The sequence below is a fragment of the Alligator mississippiensis genome, chromosome 1 (assembly GCF_030867095.1).
Source record: "Alligator mississippiensis isolate rAllMis1 chromosome 1, rAllMis1, whole genome shotgun sequence".
Classification (NCBI taxonomy): Eukaryota; Metazoa; Chordata; order Crocodylia; family Alligatoridae; genus Alligator; species Alligator mississippiensis.
The window spans coordinates 204,320,916-204,345,712 of record NC_081824.1 but is presented as its reverse complement, the minus strand read 5'-3'; positions in this window follow the sequence as shown (position 1 = coordinate 204,345,712).

The following is a 24,797-nucleotide window of genomic DNA, read 5'->3' as shown; positions in this document are numbered from 1 at the left end:
GCGACCATTGAGCCAATTTGCCCCCCATTTGGCTGTGTAGGCATCAATGCCACAGCTGCATTTTTTTTTTTTTATGAGAATGGGGTAAGAAACAGTGTCAAAGGCCTTCTTGAAGTCCAGGGAGACAACATCCACCTCAACACCCACATCCAAGGACTTTGTGACCTGGTTGTAAAAAACCTTCTGTCAAGTCTAACATGGGAAATCATTAGGTAAACTGGGGAAAATAAGTACTTATACAAACACTCACTGTAAAATGTGATAGAGAGTTAAAAGTGAGCTGTGTTGAAAAGGAAACTTGATTTGCAGGAAGGTTATGAGTGGAGTTCCATAAGTGTCAGTCTAATTTTGAATCATTTCATTAATGATCTTGACACAAAATTTGGAAGTGGTGTCAGTAATCCTTCACAACTGAGGATGATCACTACCATGGGTCAAGTAAAGGGTTGTAAATGAGTCCATTGATGGCCAAGAAGTCTGATCCTAGAGCTATGGACTCTCTGGTAAACACCACAGGTGGTGATTAAAAGGAGGGTCAGACTACAGGTTTCTTGGTTTTGTTTCCTTTCCTTCCATTTCTGTTGTTTTTCTGCCTCCAGGGTGAGTCAGTTTTCCTCAAAGTAAGCTGTACCTTCTCTCACAAGGTGTCGCCATGTAGGCCTGTCCAAGGCTAGTTTTTCCCCATTTGTGGTATCAATGCCACATTTTTTAATGTTCACCTTAAGGGTGTTCTTGAAGCATTTCCTCTGGCCCTCACATGTCATTTGTCCCTGGACAAGTTGGGAGTATAGAAGTTGTACTGGTAAACATGCATCAGGCATGCTCACACAGTGCCCTGTCTACCACATCTGATGTTGAATAATCAACACTTCCATACTCATGGTGTTAGCATCAGTGAGGACACTGGCATTCATACAGTTATCCTCCCACTTTATGCCAAAGACGTGCCAGAGATAGAGCTGGTGATGGTTTTCCAGGCTTTCAGGTGGTCCCTGTAGATCACCCAAGCTTCACAGCCATAGAGAATAGTTCAGGTTACCACAGCCTTATATAGTAGGAGCTTTGTTCAAGTCCTGATGTCATACTCATTGAATACATGATGATTCAGGCTTCTGAAGGCTGGCACATCCATGTGCCAACTCAGTCTTTGATGAGCTGGGACATCAGATCCTATACTGGATCTCTTTGCTGATGTTGGCCATCTTTAAAGATAGCTCCCAAAGTATACAAAGTGTTCAACATTCTCTAACTCCTGTCCATCAGTGAGAATCTTGCCAGCAAAGTTGATTAGCCAAGAGCAGGGAGCAGGCTGGTGAAGCACCTTTGTTTTTCTGATGTTAAGGGTCAGTCCCAGGCACTGGTATACTTCACAGAAATAGTCAAGGGCCATTTGTAGGTCATCCTCAGTATGTGCAATGACAGCACAATCATTGGCATACTAAAATTCCACAACTGAGGCCAGTGTAACTTTGGTTTTGGCGTGTAGGTGGGAAAAATTGAAAAGATTCCTGTCCAGCCTGTACTTGATGCTGATGCCATGTGGCAGATGGTCCTGGATGAGCATTTTGATGACCATAAAAAAGACAGAAACCAGAATAGGTGCAACCACACAGCTCTGCTTGAAGTTAGTTTGAATGGCAAAGAGCTAAATAGCAGAGCCACTGCATAGGATGGAGGCAGTCACCTGGTCATGACGGAGTTTTAGGATCATAATAGATTTCCCTGGGAAGCTAAACTTCAATAAGATCTTCTGTAGAGCCTCACAGTTAACAGAGTTGAAGGCTTTGGTCAAATAAAAAAAGGTCACTTTAATAAAGAGACAAAAATCAGAAACTGTTGAAATACTTTGGTGACATAAAGTTGGGAAAGGTTGTCAATACAAAGGACAAGAGACCCTATACCAGTCTTGCAGTAGGAGTAATGGGGACAAAAAAAACCCCCTAATGAGTTTAAAGATATTGCTTGATAAGTTTATCATAGGAATTATCTGACAAGGTTGCCTGTAGTAGCAGGGAAACACACTCAATGATCCTGGAGGTCCTTTCCAGTCCTATGTTCATAAATGCATGTATATAAATTTGGAAAGTATTTTATACAGTATTAGCTTTAACTCCAGGTATACCGCTTAGCTTACAGATGGCTATATTGATCCAAGTTGAACCTAATATCTTGGGGTTTTTTTTCACGTGCATAAACTTATACAGATGTTTGTATTTTGCTCAATCATGACCTGCTTTCTGAGAATAATGTACAAAACCAATGTCAATTATGCAGTCGTAAATGTCTTATAGCAAAGCCCTGTAATGAATGCCCTGCAAAATATGTACAATAGCACCTAAACTGCACAGAATGACTAGAACAGCAACACAGAATTATTATTGCTGATAGGATTTGCTAACTTGAGCTATAGTTTATGTCCTCCTCTTCTGAAGAGTAGCCATCTCAGATTAAAAGCCCCACCATACTTGAGTTAAGGTCACAATATTCAAGCTACCTCTGCAAAGACAACAATCCCATGGTGTATCAACATTACAATGTAGAGGCATACTTATTTGCTTGAAATGAAGCAAGAAGGGACAAGCCTATTATTTTTAGTTAAGTTATCTAAAAAGGAGAACACAGTAGCAAGTATTAAAAAAGAATGAAAAAACAAATTGTTTGGGTTTTCTGAGAAGTATTACTGCGTATAGGCTTTTGGGCACAATTTGTTTTTCTGACTTCCTTTTCCTCTATGCTCAGTGCTAGATATCAGCATGTAATATATGACAGTCTTTTGTAGTCTCTTGAAATACTTTTCATTTCATTTTAACCCAGAAATCACTAACAAAATATGCTACTGAAATGTCTGACACATCTTATTGAACGTTCAATATTTTGCTGAACTCTCCTCCTCTTAGCTTACTGCCACAGGCTAGTACTCTTCAACAAAGTTCCCAAACATAATAAAAATATGAAAATGCAGAAAAGAAAGTTTATAGTCATACCCCTTGTCAGATTATTTCAACCATCAGTCAAAACTCGGGCCTAGAAACATGACACATTTGCACTACAGCAATCTATCTAGGCTTTGCACACTAAGGAAAATTATACCAGGTTCCAAGGCAAACAAGCAAGTATCAGATGGTAGTCACCTGCATTATTATAAGTCACCACTAAGTGGTAGGGGAGGAGGTAATCATCTGTTTGCCCACAGGAAATGTACTCATGCCCACTCAGATCTGCCTTATCTATTCCCTGCATCTTCAACTCTTTTTTTTCCTTGGACAAGTGAAGATAGGCCATGTGGAGCTTGTTTCCTCCTTTGCTCCTCATTAGATAGCTGCACGATCTAGAGGGGATTCATAGGGAACATGATCTTCTATATGTCTCTTCTTGGTCAATACATATCTGGACCTTATTAAATAAAGGATATATTACAGATGATAAAAGGAGATTTTCACCTCTGGTATCTAAATTTCTAAGCAAAAAAGGCTTTACCTTTTTTTTTATATTAATATCAGAGTAATTATATTAGCTTCCATTGTCCAACAATTTACATGGTACAAGTGAGACTAGAATGAGGATCCCAATTCCATATCAAATTTGACAATTGTGTGTAAAGATTGTTTGAAATTTAGCAACTTGTGAACTGTACTTGTCACTTGCACTCACCTTGTCACATAGGAAACATGACTCACAGCAAAACAATTAAAAACTTGTATAATTGTTCCATCCAGCTATACCCCCTAACCCAGGGGCAGTCAATTATTTTGGACAGAGGGCTGCTTACCCAGTTTTGGCAAGCTTTCGAAGGCCACATGGGTAGCCCCACCCCTTGACAGGTTCCCCACCCCCTGGTCACCATCTTGGGACCAATGTTCCAATGTCTTGGGACCGATGTCTCAGGGTCAGCACTGGCAGGGCCCAGAGTGGGGTGCAGGCTGGTGGGGGTCTGTGGAGCCGGGCTGCGCTGCACCAGCAGGGAGATGGGGAGCTGGCTCGGCTCCATAAAGCCCCTGCCAGCCGGGACCTGTAGTTCTTCTTCCCTGCTCTGGCTCCCACACCTGCTCACTCCCAGTGACCCCCCAGCTCCACGGTACAGGCAGGGGGCAGTGTGCAGCCCTGATCCCCTGCTTGCCGGCAGGGAAGGAGCTGGTGCTGAGTGTTGGGAAAAGTGGCCCCTAGCCCACCGCATGGCCAGCACTTCCTGCTGCAGCCACTCGCAGCCTGCATGGGGCTGTCCTGAGGAGGCACAGCAGCCCCAGGCGGACTGCAAGTGGCTGCAGCATGGGGCGCTGGCCATGGGCCGCTTCTCTCACGCTCAGCACCAACTTGTAACCTGACCATTTCTCCAGCCTGGGCCACACACTAGTTTCGGGTTTGCCCATCGGGGCTGCACTATGTTAGCAGCAGCTGCTTGGCATGGAAGAAAGGGGCCCCACGCTTGCCATGCCCGCCTCTGGGCTGCCCAGTGCACAAGCTCCGGGCAGGCACCAGCAGCAGCAGCAAACACTGCCTGGCTCAACAAGCGGGGGGGGGGGCTGCAGCTGCTGCCGTTGTGGAGCAGCCCCAACGGGCAAGCCCGGAGCTGGTGCAGGGCCCAAGCTGGCTGTGGGCCAGGTTACAAGCTGGTGTTAAGCATGGGAAAAAGCAACCCGTCCTCTGCCCCATAGCCAGCGCCCCACACTGAAGCTGCTCACAGCCTGCATAGGGCTGCCTGTGCCTGCTCAGGACAGTCCCATGCGGGCTGTGAGCAGCTGCAGCAGGGAGTGCCAGCCACAGGGTGGGAAAGGACCACTTTTTCCCATGCTCAGCTTTTCCCCAGGCTCCTTCCCTGCCTTTCCCCCCTCCCCTTTACCTGAGTTTCCCATACAGCCAGGGAGCCATATGATCCCAGGCCAGAAGCCCCTGCTGCGGCTTCCGGCTGTTGGAGGAGCACACCAGGGTTTCCCCTGAGTCCTACTGCCCCTGGCTCCTGTCATTTTGGACAGGAACCAAGGGCAGATAAATATTAATTTTCTAAATTTTTTAGGAGCCCCGTGGGCCAGATAGAATGGCCTTGCAGGCTGGGTGCGGCCCATGGGCCATATTTTGCTCACCCCTGCCCTAACTCAAGTATAAAATAGAATTCAGTGGGGGGAGAACTTAGAGCCGTGTAGGGTCAATCCATTCAATGACAATTTGAGATTTCCTCTCATTTGAGGAATACTTGGTTAGTCAATTAAGCCAGGTTATTTCATGGAATCATAGAAAAGTAGAGCTGGAAGGGACTTTAGAAGTTCATCTAGTCCAATCCTCTGGACTGAGATGATGGACCAATAAGCAAACCTGTTGTGTGCTAGCTACAGCAAAAGGATAGTGGGCAGGAGTAACTGGGACATTGTCATTTTGAATATACCTAGACTTGAGTCCCTAATCATCATAAATGACTGGGATTTATCTCTCTGTGTTTGAAGCTCTTGAAGGAATTGTGCCCAGGATTTTTAGATTTCTTAGAATTTTAGATTTCTAACCTCTCTAGCAAATGAATCATTGCCAGGAACTCCACAGAAGAGTTATTTTTTGAGACCTCAGCTCTTAGAGTCTCTCTTAAAGGCTCTTAAATACCTCTGGAATTCATCCAAGATATAGGGAAGGTGCACCCATGACTCCTCAGACTAATACTAGGCCCTCAGTCTTCTGGATACCTTTGGGCTATTTTCATGGCTCCCTCAGTGAGCTTCTGGTAGCTTAAACCTTACTCAGAGTTCCAGAAGTCTGAAGCCTATACTCTTTTTGGCCAGGTCTCAGTCCTGATTCCTTTCTTGGATACCAGTACTTACACCAGAGGTGGGCAAAATATTGCCGGCAGTCCTTATCTTGCCCAACAAGGGATTCGGTATGATCTGTGGCAGGTTCTTTCGTTCCACCCAGCCCAGGCACAGGGGGCAGGCTGATCTTTAGCACATGCAGACAGTCCCACCACCCCCGAGCATGCAGTAGGCTGGGGCAACATAGTAGCTGGTCTGGCTTCCTGGCAACCACAGCAGCAGTTGTTCATTCTGATTGCCACTGCTGCCAGACTGAGCCCAGCTGCCCATGCACCCTGGCCCATATGCCCTACATCAACTTCCAGAGGTGGGACAGCATCTGGGAGAGGGACAGGTAGGCAGGGCCAGGATTGCACAGATGGATCATGGGATGGAGAAAGCATGGAGATGGGGCCCACGGCAGAGCCATAATCCATTTCCCATATGCCCCCACAATGGGCGCTGGTTGCACAGGCAGGGGTGTTAGGGGAGTGGATCATGGCTCTGCCCCAGGCCTTGGCCGCATGTTGTCACCGCCCCAAGATCCTGGACCCAGCCCCACCTGCCCATCCCACTCCCAGATGCCACTCCACCCCTGCCTGTGGCCCCATCCCATCCATCTTGCCATGTGCCCTGCCCATGCAGGTCTTGGCTGGTCTCCATGAAGACCCTGGGATTGCAGGGTGGTGATAGTGTGGGGCTGGGCCCAGGGCAGAGATGTGATCCACTCCTCACATGCAGCTGCCCCCGGGACTGGTGCCTGTCATAAGGACATGCAAGGAATAGATCACAGCTCTGCCCCGGGGCCCTAGGCCTATGCTGTCACAGCCCTGAGAATACAATCCCAGCCCCACCCACCCATCTGATTCCTGGATGCTTCTCCCTGCCCACCCATGGCTCCATCCCAGCTGGTCTTTCAGCATGAAGCAGAGCCACTCAGGGAGATTAGGTGAGCTGTGGTGGGAAGGTGGGGGAAAGTGCTGATTCAGCCCATGACAGCTCAGCAACATTTCCTAAGTGGTCCTCAAACTCAAATAATTGCTCACCCCTGAGTTACACCCTTTTCAAGGTAGGTTCTCATTTTGTACATCTTTGAGCAACTTCTGGTAGGTTTAAGCCTTCCCAGGGAATCTCCAGTCATTAGCCTTAATTGAGTAAGGCTCAGGAATTGAATGTGGATCAGTAGTTTCTTTGTATACAAACTGATTTATTGTGATCTTAATGATCCATTCTCTAGTAGCAGAAACAGCTATGTTCAGACACCTGTTCACTCCCTGGTTTATTACAGGATAAAAATTAACCTTTTTTTTCCAAGGAGAAATACCTTCCAATCCTACCTGGGAGACTGGGGCATGCACAATTATTACATTACAACATTGCAAAATAGTACCATGCTCTGAAGGTCCTAACACTTGAAATGTCTGGAGTGTTGCCTCTAGGCACATGGTGCATCCTATGCATGGTCAAATGCTTAAGGAACTAGTATTTGATAGCATCTACTGTGACTCTCTGCACTGAGGACTAGTGTAGTATGACAAAGATATATAGTATGAAACCCTCATAGTTTGGTTGTTTATGAGAGAGCAAAACACTGTGAAAAGATAAGTAACATTACAAATAGAGACATAATCGTGGATAGTCCTTGAAATGGTCCCTAACAGTTCAAAAAGGTGGGGTAGAGAGAATATCTTTGTCTGGTAAAGAGACAGTGGTGAAGAGAAATTGCATAAAACTCAAGTTTTAACTCCATCACAACCACTGCCAAATTGGCACCATGGTAATACTGCAACAGTTGTGATGGCATGAAAGATTGAAATGTGGAGTTTTCTAGAAGAGAGTGAGAAATCTTGAGAACTGGACTCTGTCCCTCTTACATGTGCCTGAACATGAATGATGTGTGCCCCCGATGGTAGGGGGGCAAGGCAGTGGCAGGAGCATGGTGGCTGCGGCAGAAGCGTGGCAGCGGTAAGCAGGGGAGCTGCTGCAGATGCCTCCGGCACAGTCAGCAGCAGGATGGCGGGTGGTGAGTGCCAACCAAGGGTTGGCAACCACCCGCAGCCACCACCAGCAGCAGCGGTGGCGGCCAGTGGGGAGCGCGGACCACCCTTTTGTAGGGGGTGCACCGCCATGCTCAAGCGGTACACGTGCACCCGTGTGCACCCCTTATGCGTCACCACTGCACCTGACAGCATTCAGTCATGGTGATCCCACGGTATGGCAGGGAAGACTCTGGAGGAAATAAAAGATTCATTCTGCCTTTCCAAAGCAAGGTGTGTGTCTTATTTGGGAGCATGAAATGTACAAGAAAAATATGGTATGTTGAGGAGAAGGCATCCTTTCTTTTTGCAGAGGGCAGTAAAGCAAAAGGAAACAGATAAATCCTGATGTTGTGAGCTAGCATCTATAGCAAGGAACGGCTTAGAATCCAATCACATTGGTTTCTGAGGAGAGCTAGTTACAGAAAGAACTGAAAGTCTTGTGACATATAATATTTGAAGCTAGAAATGTTCTGCGTCCTTTTTTTTGGAATTCACCAAAGAAAGGGAAATAGCATCAGCAATGGGGGATAACATTCACTGTCTGGAGAATATACTATTTCGTTTCTACAAGTGACACCTGATTAGAAAGGAAAATCAGTACATTGTTACAACCTCACTCTGATATTTAAAACAAACCTTAACAATTTTCAAGATAAAATAAATTATGTTTCACTTAATTAAGAGGAAGGCAGCCTGATATGTAGAGGGCAAAGCTGTCTCTGGGAAAGAGGGAAGAAACTGCCTGTGTGATAGACTGAGAAGCCTTGAAAACAGACAGATTTTAAGTTCCTGCTCAGCAGCCTATGACCAAAGGATGGCAAGATAGAGAACATTATTTATGAGGAAAATAACATATTATAACATATCAAAACCAAAGTAAACTTAGTTTATTTGTAGTTCATATAGAGTTTCAATCTAGCTATGATTTCTAAGGCTACATATACATCTTCAAAGGACCTGACAGAATTCTCCTGGATTTCTTCTCTGGGTAGAATTACTTACCCTTAGATGCCTGAACAGACATTTGGGTGAACCTGATATCTTTTATTAGACCAACTTAAGTAGTTGGGAAAAAAAAATTAAGCAAGCTTTCGGGTTCAAAAACCCTTCACCAGGCTGAGGAAGTTTCAGCAGTTGGTGTGTGCTCTTCCTGGATGGAATGAAAAGTAAAGAAGCCAGAGGCTGGGCTGGCATGCATACAAGATAGGAAACAAAATACAATGATACTGACCAAAATATTTGTAATTATATTATGGCTGTTTCCCATCATGCCTTAAGTTGCATGTATGGCAAGGCATCAGGTTACTGCCAGCCACTCCCAGGCATCAGGTGGCTCCAATGAGCTCCTGAGGCTGGAAGAGCTAATCAGCTGACTGGCTTCTACTTGCTGATGGAATCATGATCCCTGGCTTCCCTTGCACTGCCATTAGACACAATTAGGATCTGATCTCCAATCCCACAATTGCACCTCTTTCCATGCATGACGGGAAGCAAAATTGTTGGGACTGTGCATCAGATTCTATGCTGCCTTTAAGTGAACATCTGCCACTGGCTCAATGTCAATCATAGAAGCTACTCTAACATGCTAAGGCCAGTTACTCTAACATGCTGAGGCCTGAAATGGCTCCAGGGATGAAAAATAAGATGCTATACAGCCTGCTTTGCTCACCCAGTTTGGGTGTAGTGTCAGCTCTAATTCTCTGATTCTATGTCAGAGTGCCTGTGCTATCACAGATGCATTGTTCATATTACCTGCTCTTCTGCTTTTGATGTTCAATCTTCAATGCACATACTTGCTGGCTGCCTTACTATGGTGACTTTGAATCTATTTAGAAAAAAAGCCTGTAGCAAGTTAAGAAGTATTTGGCTTTCTTTATATAACTGCCTATTCATCTCTTTCCTGTTTCTTGTTTCCAGATTTTTCATTAACATTTTATTCAGTCCAAGCAGCCAGAAGCAGTACAAACAAATAAAAGTACAGGGTAGTAGAATAATCCTAAATGACCAAGACACAATATAATTAACAAACATGTATTCTTGGGTTGTTACTGTAAAAAATACTAGTGTGTTAGAGCTGCCTTTATCCCATGACATGTAAAGAATTTTCTTTTTCTTTTTTTATAAATTTCAGCTTGCCAGGGTAAATAATCTGTCATAGGTATGGACATTTCTGTATTACATTGAAATGGTTTAGCACATATGACCAAATCCTAGAATATGTTTAGCTTCTTGCGTCAATCAAAATACAGTTTTTCATTTGGTTTTCCTTTATCTAATAGTACTATTGTTGAGTCAAAGAACGAATACTTGATCTAAACATAGAAATTCATAATCAGGTAAAGGAACAAAGTGATGACAACAGACAACTTTGTGGTAGGTTATTTTTATCTATGTTAAGGTTGAATGCCAGGCTAGCTATAAGATCAGCTCCTGGTTCCCAGCAGTTAGAAGTTAGTTTGATTCAGGACAGCCAGTGAAAAAAGCAGGTGTAAGTATTAGGCTACTCCTCATTTTGAAATTTTTGCACTGTCTACAAGTTAAATCTGAATATTAAAAGAAAACTCATTAAGTTTTACAAATTTTATCAAAGATAAATCTACTTGACATGTAATTAACTTAAAATCGCACAAGCTATAAGTGCACAATTGTATTTTAATACATTAAACCTCTAATGAAGTTTATGCACTGTGCATTTAATTGGTATTTAAACATATAATTGGAGTAAATTGCAATTAATAGCAAAAATGTTAATTGTTAAGTCCATGTTAATTAGTATCTAACTCAATAGACTGAAAAAGTTGTATATGGGACTTTTATGCAGAAACAGGGTAGTTGTATGATCAGTTTTCATTACAGCTAATTTTTTTTATGATTTCTCTGTATTTGTCATTTACAAAGTCTCCACTCTTCATCTTAACTAGCTTTCATATTCTGTGTTCACAATAAATAATATAGATTCAGTTTAGCTATTGTTATTGGAAATTAAGTTATAAACAGAATGCTTTCTCTTTTCTTAGCATTTGTAGTATGTGTTTTAGATGCAGATATATTTGAATTCTGTATTCTTTTTCACTTCCCATCCTAATTATTTATTGTTAGGTGGAGCTGTTGAAGAGTTGCTGAATTCTGTCCTAACACAATATTTAGCTCTGACAAAAAACGATACAATGAATAATTATTTTCCTTTTTTACCTTTTGGCATATTCTATCAGTTAGCTGTAAAATTCAGAACATGAACTGATATTTTTGCTCCTTAGAGATGGCAATGAAACAAAACCAGACCAATTACCTTTGTTTTCAAGAGCATGAAAGTCTATTTATTTAGGGAAATGAAGAGATCCATTTTCATATATAATTTATTTTGACTTACAAATGGTTGGGGCAAAAACTGGGTCCAAAGGAATGTCATCTGAGTTCTTGAAAACAGGATGAGCCTACCTTTGTCACTACCTGGGCATGTCTACATGTGCACTTTAATGAGCATTAGCCTATTTTAGTAGCATGAAAGTGTCACTTTAAAAAAACATGCTTTTTTAATTAATGCACATTAAAATAGGCTAATGCACATTAAGCATCATTTAGAAACTGTGGGCTCCTATATAGATGCAGGAAAGTTGCTCTTATGCTCTCTAAGTACAGTGTATCAGAGCAGACTCAATTAATCAAGTCTGCTGGAGCATGGTAATTACTGGACCCTACTGTTACACATAGGGTCATGTGTTACAGTATCCCTACACTGAAAAATGGCAGCAGGGTGCTTTAAATTAAAGCTTGTTTGACAAGTTTTAGTTCAAAGTGCCCTGCTTCCATTTTTCAATACGGGGACGCTGATACACATTACGGTCCAGGAGCTTCAATTAGCGTGGCTCTTGGCGCTACACTAATTAAAGTGCTCCTCCCTCCCCCCCTCCCCAAACACTTCTATAAATTCATGGGGCATTTATACATTAAGACAAGCTTATGCACATTTTCCTAGTACCTCACAATGGAAATACTAGACTTAATGTACATTGTACCCGCTGGGCCTCATACATCTTGCCTCGGGCTTCCTTGCTCCGAGAGCTTACTGGTACTTGCCTAGCCATCGTAGGTGGCCTTCCAGGAGGTTCTTCCATGCGCCGCAGCCTGCCTCTTCTCACCTGCCACGACTTGAATCTTTCAGTGGGTGGAGCTTCGTGTAGCGCGGTTACCCTTGTCGGTCACCTGCGTCATAGATGTCTTCTGCAAGGCTCCTCCTCCCCTGCACCTCATCCTTTACCCAGCCTGGCAGATCTTGACTGTTTCCGTGGTTGCCCGAATATTTCCCGAGATACTCAACCAACGAGCTCACCTCTCGCTCTAGCTCCCTGCCGTCACGACCTCAGCCCCTTCTAATCCGGGGGAACACAAAACACCCATCAAAACTCAAATAAAAACTCAATGGGCCTCAAGAGAGGCATAACCCTGCCCCTATTAGGTTTCCTTGTGGAGCCAGTAGCTTATCTACCCTTCCACTTAGTGACCGGGTCACCTGCCTGTGGCTCGGTTCTGTGGCCCCCTCTCCGCCTATCTCAAGTTCTTGTCATCTCTTGTCCCATATCCCACCAGTGTGACTCTATCTTTGGATCTCCTGGGGCCGTGCCCTTTTTCTGGGGTTCATCCCGAACTGCAGCCCTCTCTCCGGGCCTTCTCCGGACTGCAGCCCTCTCTCCGGGTCTTCCCTGGACCGCAGCCCTCTCTCTGGGTCTACCCCAGACCGCAGCCCTGTCTTTGGGTCTTCCCTGGACCACAGCCCTCTCTCCGGGTCCTCTTCAGTCCGTTGACCCCTCTGTGCCACTGGAGCTCTTACCGCTCTCTCTCCCAGCTCACCCGCTGCTGTTGTGCTGTCCTCGGACATTGGCTCGTCCCCGGGTTTCTTTAATTCCGTCTGGTATGCACCGGCAGTCAGCTCCGGTGTTCCGCACCTCCAGCTGACTCCACTGCCCAGGCTCCCTCCCGGCAGCCATGTGCGCGCCCCCACTCCTTTTCATCGCCAGCCCTTTTATCTCCGCCGACCGGCGATTAGGAGTGACGTCATCCGCCAACCATAGGTGACTTAAGGCATCGTCTAGGCCATGTGCAAGCTTCTCCTGCCATCCCTGCTCTTCCTCGCATCCTGCGGTGAGTAAGTTATTTTTTTTATTTTTCCTCCTCTCTGTTCCACCCCCTGCCCCTGGCTCTGGGGCTCCCTCCATGGGCCCGGGAGTCTTCCCGGTCTTTCTCCGCCTGTGACATACATTAACTAAAGCACATTAATGCATGTGTAGATGCACCTCTGTGAACCAGATTTCACCATAAAAAAAGGTTGATTCTTGGAATATATTTGCATTATCTACTTGTATTGAGATACTGACCCCTATATAAAATTAGAATCTCAAAGTCACTGTACATAATAAAAAGAGCCACAGCTAGGTTATAGGTAGCACCTGGTTTAAATGACGCTAATAGCATAGCCCAACTGGAGCAAGGAGCTCCATTTTCACACCAAGATTGTAGTACCCCCCACACCCTCTGATTGGCAAGGGGGCAGGTTTAGGGACAGATTTAATTTCAGCAGCAGAACCCTTGCTTCCAAGGCCTCTGATCACTACTAAAAAGCACCCTGCCTCCCTGCCTCATTGGAAAAGGCAGGAACACCAGCCAGCAGCAAAAGCATAGCAGCCCAGATGAAGGGGGGAGGTGTCATAAAAGGGGCAGGGGGAGGAGAGAGCTTTGGAATGGGTAGGGGAGGGTCTGTTTGCTTCTCTGGGTGGGAAAACTGGGACTGGGGGCAGCTTGGGGCTGCCTTGGCAGATGGCCCTGGCACCAGATAGGGGAGGCACTGTTTGCTCCTCCATGTGTGTGTTCTCTCCTCCATCCCTCACCCCCAGTACCCCAGTCTTCCCTCCTGGATGGAGGGAGAGAACACATGCATGGGAGGAGCAAATAGCTCATCCCCTACCTGGTGCCAGGGCTATATATGAAGACAGCCCCCCCAGGTGCTCCCAACCCCCTGCACCCCAGTTTTCCCTCACAGAGGAGCAAATAGCCCCCCCCCAATCATCCCCAAACTCTCTCCTCCCTGTGTCCCTTTTGCAACCCCTTTGCCCCTCCCCTGGGCTACTAGGCATTTACTGCTGGGTAGGGAATGCTTTCCCCAGCCTGCAGAAGCCATCATGTTGCAAAAAAATACCAGGATATGGCTGCTTGGTAGGGAACTCCCCAACAAGTGGCCATATTCTGGCATTTCATTGCTAATTGCATTTTTCATGAAAATTACTTAATTTCATGATTTTCATGAAAAATGAAGAATCACAGTTTAAATCAGGACCCAGTTATTAAGCAGTACATTGCTGTGTTATCCAAGAAGCTGTGAGACACAATAAACTCTGTCATATTCCCTACTTAGAAAAACATAATAGACTATTTTCTTATGTGGATATGAACACCTAAAGCCTAAAATATATTTATGGGTATAAATACATACATGCACATACTGACATATTAACAAGATTAAATAAAAAAATAAAAGGAAAAAAAATCTTACTGTATGTAAACTCACACATTGATAAATATTCCCAGGAAGGAGGGAACTTGAATAATAGTTATTTTCTCAAGAGGAGAGGATCCATAAAAAGAATTCAAACTGTGGAATCAGATTTCAGGCTTTAAAGAGGTTCCTGTTACCTGGTAAGCAGAATAATCATTCAATCCCCCAAAATAAAACAATTCCTTCAACATTTGTCCTGATGCTGAGATCCTTTAAGACCATCCTCTTCCTAAGGGAAGAGAGAAAAAGGAAACAGCACAGACATGTTTATGTCCTCACATGAAATAAAACTACAAATGTGCAAAACAGAAAACAGATGGTAGATCCCAAGAAAGTCTAATTGTGATTTAGTTCCCATTATGTTGGGTGCTTCATGAGCATGGGAGAAAGAACATCCTTGCCCTGAACAGTTTTTACGTGAAGGAGCATTACTCAAACCAGAATTAGAGAAACAGGTCACATTTACATGAGCCGCTGACTGCGCAGTAGCTCATTACTACCGTGCAGCAGCATCGTGTTGCACAAAGCATAATGCAAAGCTACTGTATAGTAGTAATGAGTTACTGCACAGTTAGCATCACCAAAGAGCCATTCAGGGAGGCTACTGTGCAGTAACACTGGTTATGACACAGTCATTTAGTACTTGTGTATGCAAGTAATAAATGACTGTGCAGTAACAACTGTTTCCCCAAACCTACCCAACACAGAGTAATTCGGTACTATTTTGTATCAATTACCTTCCTGTCTTTGCTGCCTCAGCTGTGATGGCCAGGGAGTTTGAGAGTTCCAACCATTTCCTCTTGCTCTCCACCCGCTGTCCCTGCAGGATGACACAACCTGTCATGCCCTTTCCTTCCCAACTCTACCTGGACCAGAGATAAGGGAATGCTCTATGCCTCAGCTTCCCTGTGTGGGCATCTAAGAGTAACCTCTTCATCATAATGAATAACTATTGACAAATAAAATTGGCTTACCTGCAGGGAAAAAAAAACAACAACGTTCCACGAGTCTTCAGAATAATATTAATGAGGTTACTTATATTGTTAACCACTGGAGAAAATGTGAATATATGAACAGCTCTCCACTATATCAAACTTAATTGTGATTTTGGTCCCATTATATTGGTTGAAGCATAAATATGTCAGAGAGATTATCTTTGCCCTGAACCGTTTTTACAGCTAGGGAAATTATTGAAACCAGAGGCTTTTTGGAGAGGCATGTCTCAACAATATTCAAAGAGACCCATGCATGCATGATAGCAATGCCCACAAATACACATCAGCTATCATGTTTACATCTGATTGACCGTACTGTTGTACTTTTGGGGGCCATGTGATGCATATGTGTTCAAAATGATTAGATGGATTGCAAAGATAGGGAATGCTAGTGATAAGACAGTGACTATGCATGGGAAACCTACCCATCATAACTACTTGTGTATGTGATCCCTTTTCATCTGCTACTCAGAAAGTTCAAAGAAACCAATAATAGTACTTGTTTTACAGTTCCTATAGTGAGAAATGCACCATTTTCCAATATGCTATTTGTAGTCTTCTACTTAAATCACAGTGGCCATTGACTGCTTTCAGGCAGCCATCACACTGGTGGAGACCAATTTCAGGCACTTTTCACACCAGCAGCTGCCATTTTTTTTCTTGCTCCCCCTCACATTGCTCATTGGCTGAGAGCTGAGTGGCATCCCCCCCCCCCCCCCGCCGTCCATTTGGCAGCTGCAGGTGTGTTCAGTGCCCGGAAATGGTGGCTGAAAAAAAACAATCCTATGAAGGGTGTGAAGCTAATTTGAAGTGCAGGAGCTGGCAGATGGAGGGGGTGAATCAGGAGCAGGGAGGGGAATGACTGTGGGGCAAGTAACTGATATAGAATGAGCTACAGGCTCCTGATTCCTGCCCTCCCACCTCTGCTGGCTCCCACTACTTCAGTTTAGCTCTCCCAGATTTGCACAGCCTGCTCCCACCTCCCCTTTCCCACTGGGCATAGCTACATTTTCCAGGGCTCCAAACTGGCTTATCACTGCAGCCCTAACTGACCAGCCAGTTCAATCCCCCTCCACCCACTCCAGTAGCCTAAGTAAAAGCGCATTCACATTCATACCTCTTCCTCTTCAGGTGCCCTTCTGATTCTTAGTGCCCATCAATACTGAGGTTTTTATGGTCAGATCCAGCCTAACATTACATGCTGAACAGAACAATTTGCCACCATCTGCATGAAGTGCCTTCAGGTTACCATTTCATATGTTCCATGGCAAAAATGTGCGTGGCCTTGTGGACTGCCTTCCCATTCATCTTGACCTTAAGTTCAGCAGCCAGCTTCACTGTGCTACATTCACTGTTTCTTTAAATCCCCCTGGACTCCCATGTTGCCCAGTGATTGGGCTATTCAGCACTCAATCACTGAGCTTGGCTGTACTTTCTGTGAGGTCTCTGTGCTGTAGGAGATGGTTTCCTTTGTTCTGTGCTTGCTGCTGCTCACTTCCAATAAGTATTTCTCCCCCCTCCCCCAGGTGATTTTGCACCATTGCAGGCAGGAAGGGTGTTTCCCTAGTCTTCAAGTAAAGTGGTGGATATCCTGCTTTCCCTGAAAATGGAAACATTTGATTGAAGTAACATCCCTACCTGTTTGTAATTAATTTTATTTCTCAAAACACCTCAAGGACTTTATCCCCTCTTGATTTTTCTTCCATCAACCTTGGTTCTTTGAACACTCAGCAGTGTGTTTGCTGTGAGCCCTGGATTTGGGGCACCTTGTTTTTTTGGCCCCAGGAACAGGAAGGATACACACACAACAACATGCCTCCCAGTTTTGCTGTGCTCAAATGGAAAGAAATGTTCTGCACCGGTCCAATACTTGGGCTGGCAAAAGCAAGGGACCCATCTCTACCCAGCTGTGTAAAAGTAGGAAATAATGGTGCCAGAAAAGCCATTGCACAGCTAGAAATGGAGAAAAAGATTGCTGACATTCCCTCACTCCTTTCTGCTACCACACTGTTGCCTTGCTCTTTATACTGAGTTGGTATTACATCTCCTTTTCTTAATTACAGAGCATTGTACAATAAATACCACTCTTAAAAGGCAAAATTAATAAAGTCATATTTTCCCAGAAAAGCTATAAGTCCTCCCCAAAGTTACAGCAATATAATTATGAATTCAACTAGAGGGGAAAAAATGAAACATTTTTAAACTGGCCATGTCCTCCACAGATCCTGTTGAGACATGCAAATTCATGTCCTACTGCAATCAGCCTGAAATGGTAACATTTTACTGCTTCCTTTAATTAAGAAATGGTAAAACAAATAGCATAATATCCCTTTGGGCCCTATTACCAGAACATTTACAGACCCTTTTCACAAATATTTGCTCCATGTCATGCTACAAATCAAGCATAATGCTTAATTTTCTTGCTTCCCTTTATTACAAAAGTGTAATGTGCGGCACTGAAGTAAAAACAGAGTTTATCATGAACCCAGGGTTTTGAAACAGCCAGCCTACACACATGTATACATTTTGCTAGACATCCTCTCTCAGCCTTGCAGCTAGGGCAGGATATAAATCTAAAATAATTAATGAATTAATAAAACCTGATGATTCATGACATGAGTGTCTTGTACTGGTACAGGAATGGATGAGGACACAGGAATGAATAAAGTACCTGCATGCTTTTTAAATGCTGACAATTAAAGAAAATACTTCTTGGCAGAATAAAATGGAAAGGTTAGTTCTACATACATGTAATGCAGTTCACAAAGTGGTGCTCAATTATGTACTGATTATTAAAACACCTAAAACAGCTCTTTGTGTATACTATAAGATGATTGCATTACTTCAATCCACACATTTCTGTGTGCTTCCTCTTGCTATCTGTATCAAAACATAGCACGATGAGTAACGATAACACTATTACCATGTATTTTTGAAGGTTTTTTGTGTCCTATTCCTTTTTATCTTGTGAGCTGGCCAACTGATTTCTACAAGTCTCTTCTACACCTCCCCCATTTGTAGGTCCCCAGAGCATCGTTTAGAGACCATAATTTTTGGGATTGTAATGATGAGCAAGTACAAAATGAATCCAATTTCTGTATTTTCATGTAGCGAGTGCAATTATAAATATTGTATATTAAATAATTGCACACAATCTTAATGACAGGAGAAGTTGTATGTGTGTGTTTGTATAATCACTTCTCCAAAAACCAGGAAAAAAGCATTATTTTACATATATGTAATCATGCCTTTTTCTCTTTTTGAGGTGCATAATTATTACACAGTTAATACATTTTGCAAGGAATCATTGTATGATTTTACAAAGTCCTGATATTAGAAGAGTAAAATGGCTGTGACTGTGCATGTTTGTGTGGATTTGCATACATGTGCCTACATGTACAGTTCATGAATTATACATTTTATTTCTTAAAGAAAAAAGGAATATCTGCTAGTACATTTCTAAAAAAAGGCCATTAAGCATTGTATAAAGGATTATACAGGGTGTATCTACACATGCAATTAATTTGAAGCAATAAACTCCAGAGCAGTTTGAGCCAGAATAATCTACTCCCAGGTGCAGTGTCTATACATGTGCCTGGGACAGCAGCAATTTGAGCTGGGACAAAGCAGTTTACACCAGGGCTGCTCCTGCCCTGCTCTGCCCCAGGTTCTAGGTGTAGGCCCAAGGTGCTGAAAGTATAGAGTCATGTGGCTAGGCAGCAGGCAGGAGTCTGTTTCTTAGCTGGCTGGGCTGACTGGGCACAATTTACACCTGTGATCAGCACCTACATGTGTGTTTAATCCCTGACAGTACTAATGTTAATTAGTTTACTGAAGCCTAATACCACCCCAGGTATAGACAGTGGGCACATCTCCATGTACACTAATACACCATAGTTACTGTGTATTAAGTTTATTATCTGTAATGGCAGGTACTACTTCAATGTGCAGTAACCAGCACTACTTCTCAGTACTGTTTGTCACTATTCTTTTTAATGCACAATCTTCACTGCCCTTTATCTAGTACTAGCATTTGTTTAGTGATACAAAAAGGTAAGTACATCCCAACTACTACTATTTTGGTACTGTAAGATAATACTGTTTTGGAAGGAAGATCCAGGGAACTACAGATCAATCAGTAGACCTCAATCCTTGGAAAGATCTTGGAAAAAAATCACCAGTGAAAACAGTAACAACAGGCTAACAGAAGGTAACATGCTAACAGATAGCCAACATGGCTTCATTGCCATGGGTAGGTGTTGCCTGACCAATCTCATTTCCTTCTATGACCAGGTAATGCATCACCTGGACAAAGGAGAAGAGGTGGATATCATATTTTTGGACTTCAAGAAAGCCTTTGACCCGCTGTCCCATGATGTCCCCATGGAAAAACTGGGGAACTGTGGCCTCGACAATCTTGCAGTCCAATGACCAGAGAACTGGATCCATGGATGGACCCAGAGAGCAATAGTCGATGGAACCGAATCAACATGGCTCATGGTGACCGGTGGCATCCCCAGGGCTCCATTCTTGGACCTGCACTCTTCAATATATTTATAAATGCTCTAGTCTCCAGTGTCAGAAGCGGACTGGCTAAGTTCACTGATGACACCAAACTATGGGGAAGTGTGGTCACCCTAGAGGATAGGCTGGCAATCCAGGCCAACCTCAACAGTCTTACAAGGTGGGTGGATCAAAACTTGATGGCATTCAACACTGAGAAATGCAAGGTGCTCCACCTTGGGAGAAAAAACCCACACCATGGTTATAGGCTTGGCAGTGCTACGCTCACCAGCACCACTACCAAAAGAGACTTGGGGGTCATGATTGACCACAAGATGAACATGAGGCACCAATGCAATGCCAGAGCAAACAAGAAAACAAAGCAAACAAAACTCTAGCTTGCATCTATTGATGCATCTCAAGCAAAACCCAGGAAGTCACCCTCCCACTTTACTTGGCCTTGGTGAGGCTGCAGCTGGAATACTGTATCCAATTCTGGGCTCCATGATTCAGAAAGGATGTGGAGAAGCTTGAAAGAGTCCAGAGGAGAGCTACACAAATTATTAGAGGACAAGACAGCAGGCCTTACGAAGCGAGGCTGAGAGCCATGGGACTCTTCAGCCTGGAAAAGCGTAGGCTCATGGGTGACTTGGTGGCAGCCTATAAGTACGTAAGGGCCATCAGGAACTGGGAGAATGTCTGTTCATCAAGGGAAGACAAGGTCCAACGATTACAAACTCCTGGAAGATTGTTTTAAGCTGGACATAAGGAAAAACTTATTTTTTGTCCGAGTCCCCAGGGCCTGGAATAGACTCACCCCAGACGTGGTGTGAGCACCCACTTTGGATACTTTCAAAGAACACTTGAATGCCTATCTTGCTGGGATTATTTGACACCAGCTGATTTCCTGCCCTTTGGGCAGCGGGTTGGACCCCATGATCTTGTGAGGTCCCTTCCAGCCCAAATATCTATGAAATCTACTGCCAGCACCTGTCTTTTTAGTGACACTAATGCAATGCAATAGCACAGCTTTTGCCTTGATGTGCTCATGCATAGTAGAATTAGTCTACTGAGCATTTGGCATCTTGTGTAGAGATGCCCAATGATGCTTTACTCTGCATCTAATTAGTCTACTGTGCAGGAAAGTGCATGTGTAGACATGGCCACTATAAGGAAAATGGGAAGGAAGCTGAGATGGTTGCAATGATAGGCAGAGGTCCTCAACTTCAGGAGGGCCAATTTCTGTAAGCTAAGGTTAGTAGGAGAGGCACTGGGGTCCCAGAGCTTCAATGAGATGGGAGTCCAAGACGGGTGGTTGTTCCTCAAGGAGACAATCCTCCGAGCTCAAAGGGAGCCAGTCCCAATGTGCACAAAGGGGGTCAGGGGTGCTAAGAAGCCCCCATGGCTCAGCAAAGGTATCCAGGGATTCCTGAGGGCAAAAAAGGAGGCATACAAACAGTGGAAGCAAGGGGCTATCACCAAGGTGAATTACACCTCCATTGATTGGGACTGCAGAGAGGCTGTTAGGAAGGCCTAGGCAGAGATGGAGCTAGGGCTGGTGACCAGAATAAAAGATAATAAAAAGTCCTTTTTCAAATACATAGGAAATAAGAAGAAGGCACTGGGTAACGTGGGGCCCCTACAGGATAGGCTTGGCAATCTGGTGATTACGGCAAATGAAAAAGCTGACCTCTTTAACGAATTCTTTGCCTCCATATTCCTGAACAGGGACTGGGACATCTCCCCCACTAGAATTGCAGATGGACCTCGGGAGGCACCGCCATGCCTAGGGTCAGGGATGACCTAGTTAGGGAACTTATGAAGGGTCTGGACATGTTTAAATCAGTAGGTCCAAATGCTCTTCACCCAAAGGTGCTGAGGGAATTGGCGGGTGTCATAGCGGGGCCTCTGGTACAGCTCTTTGAGTGCTAATGGGGAACTGGCCAGGTACCAAAGGATTGGAAAAGGGCCAATGTGGTCCCCATTTACAAGAAGGGGAGAAAGGAGGACCCAGGCAATTATAGGCCAGTCAGTCTTATCTCATTCCTTGGGAAGACCTTTGAGAAAATTATCAAGGAGCATATCTGCAAGGGCCCAGCAGGGGAGGTAATGCTCAGGGGCAACCAACATGGGTTCACTGAGGGCAGGTTCTGCCTGACTAACCTGGTTTCTTTTTATGATCAGGTCACAAAGTCCCTGGATGAGGGTGTTGGGTTGGATGTCCTCTTCCTGGACTTTAAGATGGCCTTAGACATAGTTTCTTACCACATCCTCTTAAAAAAACTATATGCCTGTGGCCTACACAGTTAGATGGGTGGAAAATTGGCTAGATGGTCACACCGAGAGAGTGGTGGTGGACAGGTCGTTTTTGACCTGGAGGGATGTGGGCACTGGAGTCCCCCAGGGCTCGGTCCTGGGGACTGTACTATTCAACATCTTTATCAGCGATCTGGATGTGCGTGTGGATAGCACGCTGTCCAAATTCACTGATGACGCCAAGTTGGGGGGCGAGGTGGGCACGTTGGAGGGGAGGGCCAGAATCCAGTTAGATCAAGACAAATTACAGAAGTGGGCAGATGAGAATAGGATGGAATTCAGCGCAGACACATCTATAGGCTGGGGAACACCGCTCTTGTCATCACAGTGGCAGAAAGGGATCTTGGAGTCATTGTTGACTCCAGGATGAACATGAGCCGCCATTGTGAGGAAGTGGTCAGTAAGGCTAACCATACCTTGTCATGCATCTACAGATGCATCACAAGCAGGCCCAAGGAGGTGATCCTCCCCCTCTATGTAGCATTGGTCAGGCCACAGTAGGAGTACTGCGTCGAGTTCTGGGTGCTGCACTTGAAGAGGGATGTGGCTAGCATGGAGAAGGTCCAGAGGAGGGCCACTCACATGGTCAAAGGGCAGCAGGGCAGGCCCTACTAGGAGAGGCCTATTCAGTCTCCACAAGAGAAGGCTAAGATGGGATCTGGTGGCCATTTACAAACTCACCAGGGGGGACCAGCGGGAACTGGGGGAGGCTCTGTTCCCCCAGGCACCACCTGGGGTTACTAGGAATAATGGCCACAAATTGTTAGAGAGAAGGTTCAGACTGGACATAAAGAAACATTACTTTACAGTTAGGGCTGCCAGGCTCTGGAATGGGTTCCCAAGTGAAGTGGTACTCTCTCCTACCTTGGGGGTCTTCAAGAGGAGTCTGAACAGATATTTGGCTGGGGTGATATGACCCTGGCACCCATTCCTGCCCGGGGCAGCAGGTTGGACCTAATGATCTGTTTAGGTCCCTTCCAATCCTAAGCACTATGATACTATGATATTACCATATACTGAAGTGGTTGTACGGGACAATTTGGGCCATAATCTATACCTTAAGTGTCTACAGCCTGCTATTGTGGTTCAGTAGTAGAAACCATGTCTGACACATGGGAGACGCAGGTCCAATTCCTGCAGGTGCATATAACTACAGTCTTTACAGCACTGAACATCTGGACTCAGTCTGTCCTTTGGATTCTGTCTCAATGGTCTAAAGGGAAGGATGGATGATATGCACAAGTTCTGCTTCTATCTATATGTATTTATCAAAGGTCTGTGTTACCTTTCACACACACACCATGATCGAGAAGGATCAACAGTTGCCTGCTACTACAGTTGGAGATAGTTTAACCTTGGAGTTAGTTACATTGCACAGAGGAGCACAGGTGTTCTAGAGACAGTTTTCAGAGGATATCCAAGAAAGAAAGGACATTTCACCCCATAAGCAGATAAATGGTAGAAATCTTTTTGTGGAAACCTGCAAGAAATCATGCCTCAAGGGTCAAACTCATTACACGATATTCATAAAACAAACTGGTTTTGCAAAACTGTGGCATAGATTATTAAAGTTTATCCTATTTCCATCAGTCACTCTGATGGGTTTCCATTCTTATCTATGGAATTATTCATTGTCAAATTCTAATCAAAAGTTATATAGCTTTCTTTATGAAACTTTGTATATGACTAACATAAATTAAGCAATTGGTATTAAAAATACAAAAAAAAAAAATTCTGTATCAGGAATGGAATCTATTCTTTACATTAACTCTTTTATTATATATGTGTTTATGTAGATGCTAGGTTTATGCTAGCCAAAAAGTAAACAGGCAACTTGGAAAGACCTATTTCTCTAGATGTTACTAAGATATAAGGTTGAAATGTTGAAATGCAAACAGTTGTTAGATAGTGTGAAACCTGAATAGCCCTGCTCTTCACCTCAGTGTGCCAAGATAAAAACCACTGTCATTCCTTAAAATGTAGAAATAATTTCAGGCACTGGCAGATATGCACCATTTTATATTTTGAAGAACTAATCTCTTTTATACTAACTCTCCTCTCAATAATGTTGTTCTTTCACAAAGGTATTCTTTTGGACTTAGTTCTCCTTCTGTGAAAGGGAACTAATTCGTAGCCTAGAGACTTTGCAAAATTATTTTGCAGCCATGGAGGTTAGAAATGCTTCAGGCCAGTTTTTGATGCCCTTCCTTGGATTGAAGCTTTTCTCTACATGAATAAGGGGACTAGAATCTGATATTAAAGAATGTTTCAGTCATTTAGGCCACATACAGACACTCAAAAAGTCAGGGGAGGAATCAATCTAAGTTACACAGTTTTCTTAGAGCAACATAGTTTAGGGCCTTGCTACACATTATACTTTGAGCCGCACAAATTTTGGTCAGCTTAGTGCTAGCTTGGAGTTTGAAGCAGCCACACCTTTCGTTTAAAAACCTTCTCTGAGTTTCCCCTACCTGCACAGCTGTGATTTGCCACTAGAGGGCTGCTGAGCAAGGGGGGTCCCTTCCAGTCCTACTTCTCCGTAATTCTTTATGCTGGGCTTCAGCTTGCTGCTCCTGCTAGGCAAAGGGCTCCAGCCCCATGGCTCCAGCAGCACCCTGCTCTATGAGCC